Genomic DNA, 15,503 nt, shown 5'->3' with positions numbered 1-15,503 from the left:
GTGTCATCTTTACTGTATTCTCCTCTTATTTAATCCCTACTACCATGTTGACACATTAAATAGCAGTTTTTGAATTCAAGAATCGTTGCCTCCATAGCTGTTAAGAGTGAAAGCTGGCCATGTACTATGTATGTACATATATAATTTTATAAAATTTACTTTGAATATTACTACTGGGACAGGGATTACAACCTTGTCCAGAGTTACTCTGTTAGTTCCAAAAGTAGGCATTGAATGATGAGAAGACTGTCTAATTTCAGGAATATTTTATTTTATTTTGGGAGCTAGTGAGAATTGATGGTTGTTCTTTTAGTTGTTTTTTTTTTTTTTTTTAATGTTTATTTTTGAAAGAGAGAGAGGGGGAGACTGAGTGTGAATGGGGGAGGGGCAGAGAGAGAGAGAGGGGGACACAGAATCCAAAGCGGGCTTCAAGCTCTCAGTCAGCACAGAGCCAGATGAGGACTCAAACCTGTGAACCACAAGATCATGACCTGAGCTGTTTGGACACTTAGCTGACAGAGCCACACAGGCGCCCAGGTGTTTTGTTTGTTTGTTTTTTTTACTTCTATCTTTATGAATTCTCCATTAAAACACTAATTTTGTTTTTGATCTCTAACAGACCAGGAAATTTATGTTCCTGTAACTACTAGAGTTCATTCTCACCTTTTTTTCTCCTATGGGAGGCATGTTTGCTCATTGCTAAGCCTTTTTCAGTTATTCATGATCCTAACTAGAATTTTTAGATGAGTTAAAATGCATTTCCTTGTAGCTTATGTGGCAGGCATCAAACGATTAAAAAACAAAATTCATTTTCCTACCAGGGGCTTAATGCGTCAGAATCTGGGGCAGAGTAAGGGTTGGAGAGAGGAAGGAAGGAACTGAAAAAAAGTAAAAGGTAAAAAGCAGGCATGGATCAGGGAAAATTCCAGCCAGAGCTGATGGACTGAGCTTTATCAGTGCTGCTTTATGATATGTGTCAAAATAAATGTAGGAAACAGTTTTTGCTTCAAAGTTTGGAATGTCGTGGTGATATTTAAATGAAGGAATGTTACAATTGGAAGAGCTGACCTAAAACTTTCCAAAACCATCACTTTTATTTATTAAACTTACGGAAGAGAAGAAAAGTGACAAGAAGAATCATAGATCATTTATTTATTGGGCAAAGTACTCAGAGTTCTTTTCCTTGGTAAAGCAGCAATTAAGATGGGTTTTATTATGCTCAGCATGTGTGTTTGCCTGGTTTAAATTGTTTACATATTTACTGGCAAGGCGCTAATGAAAATAAATCAGTTCGAAGGACTTTTATCTCCCTGTCTGTGGAACACTGTGAAAGTTGCATTTTTAATGGATGATGACCACAGTTGTTTTTAGGATTCCTGAATGAAGTCATGAAGTCTTAAAAATTTTGGAACCCAAAGTTTTGACTCATGTTACAATTTGAGCAACTGCTTTGCTTTATAGAAAAGAGTTCGGTCTAATTTTGACCAAGGCTGTGGATTATTTCTTACAAGTCGGAGGCTCATTTCCTGGGGATAATATTTTAAAGCCTCATAAATATTTAAATATAATATTTATGTTTAAATAAATATTTAAATTATCCTGGGGATAAATATTTAAAGCCTCATAACTAAGGCAATACTTTAGTTAGACTTACTTAAATTAAATTTAAATTATTAAATTATGAGGAAAGATCCACCCAGGTCACTTTAGGGCACCATTTCTCAAATCAGGTATCCTACCCTACACTTCAGCAGTTACATGTGCTATAACATAAAGGCTTCAGGGCCCTCTGCTAAGTAGGATTAAATTTTCTTCCTTCCTTCCTTCCTTCCTTCCTTCCTTCCTTCCTTCCTTCCTTCCTCCTTACCTCCCTCCCTCCCTTTCTTTCTTTCTTTCTTTCTTTCTTTCTTTCTTTCTTTCTCTCTTCTTGTAGCAAGATTTTTAAGAGACTTAAATGTGCAAATGGATATTGTGACTAATCAAGAAAGGACATGGCATTCAGCATTTCCCAGACTATTATCAAGCAGTATCTACTTACATCTCTCAGAATTCTGTTTCTAGAACACGGTTAGGGAAAAGCTGCCTGGATTGATAGGCTTCCTTATAAACTGGCAGTCAGCCTCTATGGACCCTGGTCTTCCAGAAGCCCATCACCATGCCATATTCAAGAGCAGGGCCCATGACCCATTCTTCTGTGCGACTCGTGTTTGTACTCACTGAGAGAGAGGATCCAATGGAGTTTGCTGGCCACTATCTAATCTGGGGCACTTTTATTGAGATGTCTTAAACCAAAGTGCCTCAGAGCAGTTTGGCTTTTATACATGATCCTTTGGCCTTAGCACAAATCTCTGGACCGATTAGCTGTGGCCAAGGTAGTAATATCATGTGGCCAGATCCACAGAATTTTAGTGCTGTTGTGCTTTACATGGAGGCTATAATAGGTAGTTAAGTTTTAAGGGCTATTCTGATTCCATCTTCATGTAAGATATTCATTCATTCATTTATTCAGCAAGCATTATTGGATACCTCTCGTGTATACTTAACATGAACACCATGTTACACTCTGGGGATACAAACATGAGTAAGATATCTTTCTGTTTCCCAAGCAGCTTGGTTGTCCTTGTTTGTTTCATAGGATACTCTTTGGATGTACAACGAGCTGCTCCATTTTGAAAGCCAGTATAGGTGATTGAAATATATACATACCTCCTTGTTATTTTCCTGTTACTATTTGATCTAATCTTTGGTCTGAATGTTCTGCAGTATTCCCCCAGAGAAACCAGCAGCAGGCAGGGCTTGCACAGATGTGGGGCATCAGGAATGCAGTACTTTTGGTTGATTAATTGATAACATGATTATGGCCTCTTTCCCATGTGGGGGACATGGTGCTGTCTGATGCTGTCTTCTTTTCTATTGTGCATGCTCGGGACAGGCATCCCACATGGTCCTTGATTGATTGTAAGACAGGAGAGGGACACGGTGGCAGCATGTGTAGCACTGCCAGAAGGAACACATCTGTAGCAGCTGTGTGGATCGTTGCTCTCAGTGAGCTGTTCTTTTCTGGGCTGAGGTGCAGGTCTTCATGAAGAAGAAAAGTCCAGGGCGACAGAAAAATTAATTTGTTCTCTAATCTGAGTTTACAAGGATCCTGGCTCATGGCTTACTATGCTTCAAGTTCACTACTCCCAGTGTAGGGAGATCCCTATAGCAATTGGCTTCTCATTAAATATGTTGTATGTTACATGGAGGAACATCAGCAAGTTAAACATCTATTTGGGTTAAAAAAGGGAAAGATTCCCACCTGGAAAATTTAAATATATCTGTTAGAGTCCACTTCACAGTTAAAGAAAGTTGTGATATCTTGTGATAGAAATGGCAAGATTACTGGGGCGCCTGGGTGGCGCAGTCGGTTAAGCGTCCGATTTCAGCCAGGTCACGATCTCGCGGTCTGTGAGTTCGAGCCCCGCGTCGGGCTCCGGGCTGAGGGCTCAGAGCCTGGAGCCTGTTTCCGATTCTGTGTCTCCCTCTCTCTCTGCCCCTCCCCCGTTCATGCTCTGTCTCTCTCTGTCCCAAAAATAAATAAACGTTGAAAAAAAAATTAAAAAAAAAGAAATGGCAAGATTAGTGAATTTAGTGTTGATGTTTCACTAGTTGCTTAAAAGGTTGTTAAGGATTGCTTGCCATTTATAGCCAGATAGAGATAGCGGATGGTGGAAGACACTCTTCCTGGGTCTTTTCCTAAGAGCCCCACCACTCATTCTTTTTTTGGTAGCATTCTTCAAAGCAACAATCTCATGCACTGTTCTTTATTGATTCATTGGGTAACTGCTGACTCCAGAACTAAATGATTACACTGCTTTTCCTTTGGTCAGTTCTTTGCTTATCTGTTCTTCACAGTTCTCTAACAGGTTTCTCACCATGTGGAAGGTGCTGTGCAAGCCACCCAGAGAAATACAGCAGTGCACAAAGTATGCTCCCTGCCATCTGCTGATAGGTATCCAACTGAACATAATACAAGGCATGTGTGATACGTTCCACACAAAGTGGTGTAAAGGAACTTGCAACGGCTTTGTAGAATATGATCATGAGTAGGCAGATTCTGGCCACTGATGCATCATTGTGGACTTGTATGTAAATGTGCTACATAAGGACCCTGAGCAATATCATGGCAACCTCATGTTTCATTCACATGAAGCTCCTATTACTGAATTCTTTCAGGAATGCATTTTGCAACTTCTGTACATTCTTGAAGCAAAGGCCTTAACACTATAGCTTTTGTTCCTTTTGGACCATTCACCTTCTGGGAACATCAGTGGGCACTTGGTATATTATAGGCCATCACCAGCCTCCGGCATGAAGGACTTAGTGGAGGGCTCATTTTCATTCACAAATGGGCCTTCCCCTTCTCCTTCTCGGTCATTTACTTCCCTGCTTCTTCAAATACTTAAAGCACAACCTAAGCACTCCCTAACACCTTATCAATGAAGTTTGATGCTACTTCTTTACATTTGCAGTACAGTTCTAAAGTTTAAAATTGAATGATAAAGACCCACTCCACAATCATGAATACCAGATCATATTGCTTACTTTTCAAAAATGTCTCCTTTCAGTTTATCTTTGCTTCTACTGACTCAAAGTTCCATAAAATACATTTAAGAGATCTTCTTCCATTTTAACAACTTGCCCAGACTGGGGATATCAGATTCCTCTTCTTTCCATCTGCTGGAGGAACAGTTATCCATTGTGCTGCACCTCGTATACTTTTACAAAATACTGGTACCCAGGACCCACAGAGATTCTCATTTATTGGTTTGAGGTAGAGTTCAGAATCAAGTATTTCTTTTTTACTGAGATATAATTGCCATATTATTTTAGTTTTAGGTGTACAACATGATGATTTGATGTTTGTATACATTATGAGATGATCACCACAATTAGTCTATTTAACATCCATCACCATACACAGTTACAATTGTTTTCTTGTGATAAAATCTTTCAGGATCTAACCTCTTAGCAATGTTCAAATATACAATACAGCGGTTACTAACCATAGTCACCATGCGTCACATCCCCGTGACTTACTGATTTCACAATCCGAAATTTGACCACCTTCACCTATTTTCCTTACCCCCTACCGCTCGCCTCTGGCAACCATCAGTCTGTTCCCTGTATCTATAAGTTTGTGATTTTGTTTTGCATTTTTGTTTGTTTGTTTCTAAGAATACAGTATTTTTTTAAATTCCCTAAGTGGTTGTAGAGCCAGGCTTGAGAACCACTGTGTCGGTGCTAAAACCTGTTCAGAACCAGTGAATATCTCTAAATCCAGCAGTTGAGGTCCAGTTTTGTTAATCAGGAGGCAGATTTTTTCCAGCAGCTTTGGAACAAAGACTGCTATGGATATCCAGAACATTCTTCGGCCCCATTGCTGAATTACCCCTAGATTAAGGATATTTACTGTTTTGTTTGTTTCTGCTTTAAAGCAACCCACCCACCCAGTTACCCCGTGGCTAATATATACAAAACTTTAATGAAAGTTAAAAAAAAAAGTTAAACCCTTGTTTAAGACACTATTGCTATTTTCTGGGCAAATTGTCAGAATGAATATTCAAATCTATGATAACTATGTAAATGACACTCCATGGAGTTGTGCAGTGCACAGCCTGCACAACCACACCCTGTGACCCATCACATTCTTGCTTTTCTTGTTGAAACAAGTCATGACCTGAATTAGTGATCTGGAGACTGTTGGCCTCAGATGACACATTGGCAGGCTGGTTTAGGCATAGTATCTAAGATAAAAGGCAACTTCAAAGTCTGAGATGATGGGTTAAGATGTTCTCAAAAGGCTCCCTGCCTCATGACTCTGTCATGTTGCTTAATTTATCCCAGGTTGCCAGGGAAATGAATTCAAAGTTGACCAGTACAGTGCCTAGAAGCTGTGTATGAATAATAAATAAATTGATGGCAAATATGCCTTTGCTTGACAACCCTGGATGGCTTTATTTGCTTTTGCAAAGCTAAAGACTGACATAACCTGCTCAGCCTCAGCACAATTGCTAAGTAAGCCAGGCTTATTTTCAAATTTCTCAACATCTTCTTTTTATGTCCCATTCTTTATGGAAGTGAACACCAAGAAAAAGCAGGTGTGTTACTCATGGAATATTCTGATAGAAGCATTTAGCTCTGTACCTCTCTGCTTGGCCAGTGAATTCTATGGATGGAATCTCATGTAGCTGCATGTAAGTGAGCTCTGGTAGTATAGCTGTGCTGTTCAATAAAATCTTCTGCAGTGATGGAAATGGCCTATAATGTGCTGTCCAATAAACTATAGGTAGATATCCCTAACCATATGTGGCTACTGAGCACTTGAAATATGGCTAGGGAAACTGAGGAATTAAATTTCTAATTGTAAATACTTTTAATTAATTAAAATTTAAATTTAAAGAGCTACACATGGCTAATGGCTATCATATTAGACAATACAGGTCTGAAAGATAGGTCTTATCTAGAGGGGAAGGTAAAGAATATTGTGTGTCTTCAAACTGTCAGGAACATTCTTTTTTATTATCTTATTTGATCTTCATAAGGCCTCACAAGGTAGATTTTATCATCCCCATTTTATAGACTGAAAATAACTGAGTCCCAGAGAATCAATTGTCTGAGATCTGTGACTAAAAAAGATCAAATCAGCATTCAACTTAGGTTTCTTTGGTTCTAAAGCCTGCACTTGAAATTTACTTGGGGAAGTAGTCTTCACTGTTAGAAACCAAAATTCACAATAAAAGCAATCATGACAACTACTAAAATACTCCTCGAAACATGTGCTCTGTCCTTTCTATTTCCTTTTTTCACCAGATTAAAATTGGGCTTGCAGTCCACTGGGTTGCTCAGTCAGTTGAAGCGTCAGACTCTTGATTTTGGCTCAGGTCATGATCTCACGGTTTGTGAATTTGAACATCATATTGGGCTCTGCACTTGACAGCGTGGATCCTGCTTGAGATTCTCTCTCTCTCTTTCTCTCTCTGCCCCTGCCCCGCTTGCGCTTGCAATATCTCTCAAAAATAAATGAACATTGAAAAAAATTGGGACTTAAGTACACTGAATAGAACCATCAGAAAGAATCTCACATATTAGTAGCTGCTTAGGACTGAGCAGAGATATATCAGGGAGTTGTCAGTTTCTTTTCATTAAAGCCCAAACTCTGCCATACCAGACCTCTGCTGAATTGGTTATCTCCCCACCCCTACTACACCTCTTCCTTTATTTCTTAAGATGCCCAGAGTCCATATTTATGGTCCTTTCTCCTGTGCTCTCCTTTGTTCATGGTTCTTACCCATGTCTAGTGAATATGTGTTCATCATCTAGGCAATGGTTCTTAGCCCTGGCTACATCAGGAGTAACTGGTGCACTTTTAAAAACTCAGCTGCCAGAGATTCACTCAAACAAACTGAATGTGGATTTCTGAGAGTTGGGTCCAACCATCAGTATTTTTTAAAGTTTCCCAAGGGACTGTAATGTGCAGGCAGGGCTAAGAAGCACAGCCCTTATTGATTGGTCATCTGCCTGTATCATAGAGTTTTGCTGATTCCAGACTTTTTGAACTCAGGGCACTAGGTAGGTGAGTATTGTAGGTGGAAAAGGGTGGGTGTTGTGGATGGTAAGTAATAAGCACTTGAAAAAGTGTCAGAAGGTAAAGAAGACAAAAGAGTTGTGGTAAGGGGTCCTAGGAAGGCTTCTGTCACAGCCATTGTGGATGGGTAGAGTTTAGGAAACGCTGATGAGAGAAAGAGCTTTAAGATAAATAATCTATATTGGCATTGCTTCTGTTCAACATCATTTGTTGAGAACCTTTTGCACCAGCTCCTGTCATAGGGGCACAAAGATAGAAGGAAAAAAAAAAAAGGTCCCTGCCATGTAATAAATTACAAGTGTAGAATTAATAAAAAGAAGAGACAAATAAGAAAGACCTGACCAAATAAGAATAATCCTTATTTAACTACTTATGTGTACCATTTGCCATTATTACTCAGCACAAGTAGCTTTATACACATCATTAAATATGTGTTGGGCTATCTTTGTTGTAACTTGTATTCAGTTGCAGCAGTAGCCTCTGTTTATAACTTCTTAGCCTTTATGTGGTCTGTTTGTGAAGAGTTTAAACAAATTGAAAGGAGACTTCCACCTGCAACTTCCCTTAAGTATTATGTGTGAAGTAAATGTCTATAATAGTTTTTGGCAAATGCATTAAATAAGTCTTCTCATCTTCTTGTACACCCCCCCCCCCACACACACACACCTTGCCAATCCTTGGCCCCACCACATCACACCTAACACGTTTTTCTAATCATAGCCTAAATCAAAGTATTTTTCTGTGCTTTGATGGGATAGAAATGGAAGAATTAAAGAGAAACTTCTCTAGTAGTAAGGGTCACAGGGCATCTGTGTTGGGGGGATGGGGAGCCCACAGTCCTTCTGTCCACTAGAAGCAGCATTAAGTACATCTCCACGGTTTCATGCCTGCTTGTCATGTGCTTCAACATCAGAATTCACTTGGAAACCTGTCTTAATTTTAGCATGTGTGTAGTGTTTGGGGTAGGGCTTCCCACCAGGAGATCACGGAAGCATAGAGGATGGCAAGCACTCCTATTCACTGAGCACTGACTTCCTCTTCACACCAGTGTTAACAAATAACATCAACAAAGCATAAATTTGTTCCGCCTGTTTTGGTGCTTTGTATAAATGGTATCATAGAATGTGTATGGCTTTTATGTCTGGCTTCTTTCCTTTAACACAACATTTGTGAGGTTCATTCATTTTGTTGGGTGTAACTGTAGATCGTTTACCTTCATAACTGTAGTGTTTTCCACTGTGTGAATAAACTCAAATATATTTATACGTTCAACTGTTGATGGACGTTTGGGTAGCTTTCAGGTTGAGGCTATTACAATTGCTGCTATGAGCAATCTGATACATGTAGTTCTGTGAATGTATATATGTATTTCTGTTGGGAATATACCTAGAAGTGGAGCTGTCAGATAATAGGATATGTGAGCATTCAGTTTAAATAGATAACTTGCCAAACAGATTTCCAGAGTAGTTGCACTGATTCTCTGGTCCATCAGCAGTGTATGAGAGTTATGGTGCCTCTCTTTGTTCCTTTCCATCTTCTCATTTTAGGCATTCTGGTATATGTCCAGAATGCAGTATGGTTTAATTTGCATTTTCTTAGTGATTATGGAAGTTGAGCACCTGTTGTATTCGTTGGCCATATACAAGTAATTTTTGCCACTTGTTCTAACATGATTATTCTAATAACATATAGACAAATTTCTTATCCTATTTTTTTCTCTAGCTATTTTCATACCCCCCCCCCTTTTTTTTTAACCAATATAATGTCATTGGGAAAATAAGTTCCCTCCTTTTAGGCTAATCTAATACAGTTGTTTTCTTAAATTGTTGTTACCTGGTAGTAAAGCGAACAACATTTTTTCTCTCAAAACAAGAGGAAGATTTCACTAAAATTAAATAACCTGATATATAGTAAGTGTGAACAGATTCAAGGAAGATTATGCATAGTCATTTTGGAATTTGAATAACTAATGTAAGTCTTTGGATGAGAGAAAATATTTTACATCAATTATATCTTCCTCAAAAGGCAGTCAGCCTTAATACTAAGAGAAGGAACAAGCCTAGAGAAGAACCCACCCTGATGGAACTTGCTTTCTAAATGACAATGCTGTTCTAGAGTTGATATGACATTGATAAAGTTGATTTAAATCAAATGAGCTATTGTTTAATAGGCCTTTTATATTATTGGAATTCAAGGCTGCCAAGCTCTTCTGTGAAGTACAGTCATGGAACTTCAGAGAAGCCTTCCATGGTTAGGTGAGTTGGATAAACTCATTAAACTAACAGAGTTATTGGAGCATTCTGGGCTCTGCTAAAGACCACACGGGCAGTGTGACAGCCAAGAAAAGAAAGGCTAGAGAATAGTAGGAACCACAGAAATAAAATAAGCTAGCTTGTCTGGCCCTGTCCTCATTTTCTTATTTTAAGCAAATACCTAGTGTATTTATTGCCTGACAATGACTGACAAAGGTATATAAAAAGTTCTGGCTCTTGGAGTGCCTGGGTGGCATGGTCACTTGAGCAGCCAACTTTGGCTCACGTCATGATCTCATGGTTTGTGAGTTCGAGCCCCGCATCAGGTTTGCTGTTGTCACCACAGAGCCCACTTCAGATCCTCTGTCCCCCTCTCTTTCTGCCCACCCCTGCTCTCTCCCTCAAAGATAAATAAACATTAAAAAAGAAAAGTACTGGCTCTCCTTTTTGGAGAAAACAATTTAGTTGGTTGCATATTGCTGACTGAAACGTCATGTCCTTTGAGGCATCGATGGGATTTAAACTGATCCCAAGTCTTTCCAAATTGCTTGCTTAGTTATTTTTCTATACAGAGAATATTTTTATAAAAATGTATAATTCAAGGAACAGATTTCTCAAGGGCTTGAATGCCTTTGAATGTGCTACTGCATTGACCAAGCGTGAACACAATGCAGATCTCTCGTCACTTGTGATATACTGGGCATTGCGGCTCGACTGTCTACTCTCTCATCCCTATGTCTGTCCATCTATCATTACTGCCATACCATTTGAGTTTTGGAGGATTTGAGATTTTGGAGTGGACTTTAAGAAATAGATGTATACTTGAAATGTTTATCTTTTGGCATCTTATCAAGGACTTGCTAACATAGGTCCTGCATAGGGAAGAGGAAGAAATGAGAGGAAAATTATGAGAAAAGAAATGAGTTAGAGCCCCAGTTTTACAGTTCAGTCCTGATTCTGCCCAAAAAATTTACTGAAAGAATAACTCCTGAAAGGTGTGGGTGTATATACATACATATATATATGTGTGTATATATATGTATATATATGCATGTATATACATACACAGATATATATATTTACTTCTTGTCCTAGGGTGTCACAAATTTGAGGGTAAAATGTATTTTGGAACATCAAAAAATGTGTTGAAATACAGTTTCTGCCATTATAAAATTTGTCCTTAGATCCAATATCAGGTGTGTGTGTGTGTGCGTGTGTGTCCATTTTCACCCATTACTTCATGGAGATGATGGGTGTGACAACAAACAAAGAGGAAACGAGACAGTTATTTCTCCTGGTCACTGGCCTTTGCTTTTAAATTTTTTTCTGGTCTTTCAAACTGGTATGTTTCCCTCTGCCTCTAAATGGTTCATGTTTCAAAAACATTTTGAGAGAATTGTTACACTGTGTTTTCCACTCCATGGTGAAAATCTCTAGCTGTATGTCCTACAGAAACTTGGTATGAGTGATGAACAGGAGTGAAGGGTCCACAGAAGAGACCACCTGATGGATCTAGCTTGAGTCCTAGACCTGTTCTCTGACACCACCCTCTTTTCTCCATCCCTTCTGGAATTGCCTGAGTTATACCATCATCGGCAATGAACTCTTTGTGCTTTAAGGAGGGAGAGATGAGAATCTGTTTGACTTTTGCTGAAGTTAGTCTATTACCACCTTGAGGTAGTAGCAGATGTTAACTACCTGGAAGGCACAATGACCTTTGATTTGAAAGAAACCAGCGCTTTAAAGTTTCAGATAATTATGTTTGAGATAATTCACAGCTGGTCTGGGGCCTTCGCCTCTTTCATTGACAGTAAGCCATATTTTAACTCATCCCCAGATGTACAAAGTCTATTCATTGACTCAGTGAGTCATTAACTGCCTTTAAAGTTTCATTAAAAGCAGAGACATTGCTAAAGAGCTTGTATTAGTCACCCTTTGATCCAAGTTCAGTTAGACATTTGAGGAGAGAATTGATAACGTAACAAATGATGTCAAAAGAGAGAGGCTAACGTAGCTATCGGAGTCTCCACTGTTCAGGTCCAACAAATACTGAAAAACTTGTTGGAATGGCATCCGGTCAGCAAGTGTGATATGCTGCAGGGGGGATGGATATTATATTACTGAATATGATAGTTTATGTGAGCTCACATGTTTGTCCTGTCTCCTCCTCCTTTCCCGGTCTTCCCTTCTAGGTCATTCGATGCTGTCACCCCTTCCACATAAATAGCACATCTGCTCAAGACATAGAGTTTATTTTGAAGGACACAGGTAATTCAAAAGCTATTTATGTCTGAATAGTACTTACCTAATTTAAATAGCCCAGCAATGATGAAATACTAGCATAGCAGAATCTAAAATAGTTTGGCCCAGCTTATTAAGTTGTTATGATGCACATTACAGGCTCATTTGCTATAATTAATTAGTGAAGAGAGGATAGAGCTTCGGCCTTAATTGCTTCTATCTAGCAAATGTTTTTGAGGAGAGTTCATTTATTAAGAAGAGCCTCACTGAGAAGAATACATAGGCAAAAAGTTCTTTCTTTTGTTCTTTCTTCACTTCATATATTTTTTTCCAACGCTATTATTTAAAATAAATTTTTTAAAGCTCTAAGTAGAAGCAAGTGTTGTGTTCCTTTGCCAAGCAGTCTTTTTCACTAAACTGACATTTCCTAAAATATCATCTTTACATGCAGTGTGTTTTTCTCCCACTGGTTGCTGGCTGACCTTTGTGCTTTTACTCTTTCGAATCCTTAGAGCATTTAGGGGATAGAGTTGGAAGCCATGATGGGATTCATTTTCTCTCTCTCCTTGTCAAGCCTCCAGAGCAGGATAAGATGATGAGTACAGTCAAAACAGCAATACAAAACCCATAGAATAGATATACCACGTGTTGATATCAGTCCCCTGAACTAGTATTATTATTTTTTATGGATATTCATTTTTTACATGTCAACATGCAAACAGTAATAATTCTTTCATTATTTAGCTATAAAAAATTTTTGAAATGGCTCTTTACATATATTATTTCATTTAGTCATATTCTAAACACTGAAGCTGGCTGGGCGAGATGCTGTTCCTCTCCGTTTACAAATAATGGAACTGAGATTGGAAGATGCTAAGGGATTTGGCTGAGAGCATGCACCTGTTTAGTGGCCACCAGAAACAGGCCTGACTTCTCATAGTTGGCACATATCCCTCTGTACTGTTGTTGTTAAGGATTTTAAACATGCAGGAAATAGACAAAACTGATACCCACATATCTACCTCCTTGGATTTAACAAATGTTAGCCTTCTATTTATTTGCCTCAGACCATTTTTGTTTTGGCGTTTGTAATCAAGCATTGTGAGTGCATCTAATACTGTCTTTCCTCAATCTCTTTTCCCATTCCTCCTTCCCTCCCTCAATAGTCCCACAGTCCTGAATTTGTTGGGAAGCATTCCCATGCAAGTTTTCAGATTTTACTCTGTATGTATCTATCCATGAACATATATAGTATTATGCTGTGCCTTAAAATTTCACACATATGGAATCATATGTACCATGTCACAACTTCAGTTTGGTCCTATGTCTTCAGTAGTGTGTTTCCAAAATTTATCCATGTAAATCTAGTTCATTCATTTCAACAGGTGCACAGTATCCCATTGTATGAACACACCATGTTTATTCATCCATTCCTTGTTTATGGACATTGGGGTTATTGACCATTTCCCCCTATTTTAAAAAGTGCAGTAAAGAATATCTTTGTGACTTTCCCCTGGCCAAAGGTACAATAATTTCTCTAGGTCTGAAGGATATATCAGAACTTTAATTAATGTGCACATTTGCAGCTTTCCTAGGTATTAGTGTATTTTTCTCCAAAGCATTTGTACCAATTTGTTCTGCCACAGATGGTACATAAATTCTTTTTCCCCATATTCTTTACAACAGTTGGAGTTATTAGCTTTCATATTGTTCTCCCCCAGCCTCTTCATTCCATTGGTGTATAATGATTTCTCCTTGTTTTAATTTGATCCTTATGTTTGCCTGTCTTTTCTTATATTGATTGGTTGCTGAGATCTCTTCTTCAACAAATTGTCTGATTATATTATTTGATTTGTTTCCCTATTGAACTTCTTGCATTAATCATTATTTGTAGGAATTTCACATATATTCTGGATATTCTAGCAATTATATCTTCTCCCAATTTGTGACTTGTCTCAGTATTGCTTATGGTGACTTTCTTGTAGTACAGAAAATTTTTATTGTAATGTGCAATATGATTTATCAATATTTTCCCTTGCGTTTATAGTATTCTGCCTTTAAAGAAATCTGCCTTGGATTGATGTCATAAAAATATTCACCTATTTTTTTAAAGGCTTAAAGCTTTATAGGTATTATAATAATTTTGAACTTATTTTTATGGATGGTGAGAGGTAGAAACCTACTTTTCCTTTTCCTTCATAGATAACCAGTTATTCCAGTGACATTTATTAAATAATCCATATTTTAACTTTTGATTTTTTAATTTAGTTTTCATTTTCTATCAAATGTAGGTACAAAATACAAATACTCAAGAATTCTACAGTCTATTTTAAAAATGAAAAATTGGAGTTCCCTTCTATTTCCTGCACCCCAGATACAAACACTATTTTATTCTTTTAGACTTTATAAAGTAAAAACAAACAAACAAACAAACACTTTTATCTCTTAATAGTATGCTCGTGATAACAGCTCTTAATTTGTCACATCGGGTCATTATTCTTTAACTTTAAACTTTGGAAGATGAGAGGTTTTTTTAGTTTGTTTGCATTCTCCTAAAATAGTGTTACTGTAATTTTGGTTTGATAAATATTCCATATTTACATTATTTCCATTATGTAAACTACTTACAAATGTACTATGTACTACTACAGTTTAATAACTTTTCTTTTCCTGCATATTTTTGGTTTGTTTTTATTGGAGTTATAGTCTTATTTTATTCATATATTTATTTTTTGTGTTCTTAACATAATTAGCTCCAAACTTCCTCTTATGCAAATCTCCTCTCATGTTCAAACACTTCCATTTTCTGACAATGTCATCTTTTAAAAATTATTTTAATTGAGAAAAAATTGACATATAACAAATTAGTTTCAGGTGTCAACATGATTCAATATTTGTATACATTGAGAAATGATAACTACATTGAGTCTAGTTAACGTTCATCACCTCACATAGTTACAGTTCTTTTTCTTGTGATAAAAACTTCTAAGATCTACTCTCTTAGAAAATTTCAAATATATAATATGGTATTCATCACAGTCACCATGCTGTACATATATCCCCATGACTTATTTATTTTATAACTGGAAGTTTGTACCTGTTGACTCTGTTCACCCATTTCACCTGTCCCCTAACTCTCCTATATATAAATGAGATTAAATAGTATTTGTCTTTCTCTGTCTGACTTATTTCACTTTGTGCTCTCAAGATCCACCCATGTTGTTGCAAATGTCAAGATATTATTATTTTTATGGATGAATAATATCCCATTGTGTATGTGTACATTTTCTTTATCCATTTATCCATTGATGGACACATAAGTTGTTTCCATATCTTGGGTATTATGAATAATACTGCAGTGAACATAGGGATACATATAT

The 15,503-nt window shown here is 37.6% G+C and overlaps 1 long non-coding RNA gene across 3 annotated transcripts in view; it reads left to right on the top strand.

Moving 5' to 3' along the window:
• The window catches only part of LOC121012791 (uncharacterized), a 94,534-nt gene that overhangs the window by 38,582 nt on the left and 40,449 nt on the right, over window positions 1-15,503 (top strand). For 2 of the 3 annotated variants that reach the window (XR_005782311.1, XR_005782310.1), the window contains one exon: window positions 12,075-12,150. This is a non-coding gene — a long non-coding RNA (uncharacterized LOC121012791). Of the gene's footprint in view, window positions 1-9,825; window positions 9,886-12,074; window positions 12,151-15,503 lie in introns of all 3 variants that reach the window. The other variant, XR_005782303.1, reaches the window with a different exon arrangement.

The sequence above is a fragment of the Herpailurus yagouaroundi genome, unplaced genomic scaffold (genome assembly GCF_014898765.1).
Source record: "Herpailurus yagouaroundi ecotype Mexico unplaced genomic scaffold, PumYag 29, whole genome shotgun sequence".
In the NCBI taxonomy this organism is placed as follows: Eukaryota; Metazoa; Chordata; class Mammalia; order Carnivora; family Felidae; genus Herpailurus; species Herpailurus yagouaroundi.
This window is presented reverse-complemented; position numbering and strand designations above follow the sequence as displayed.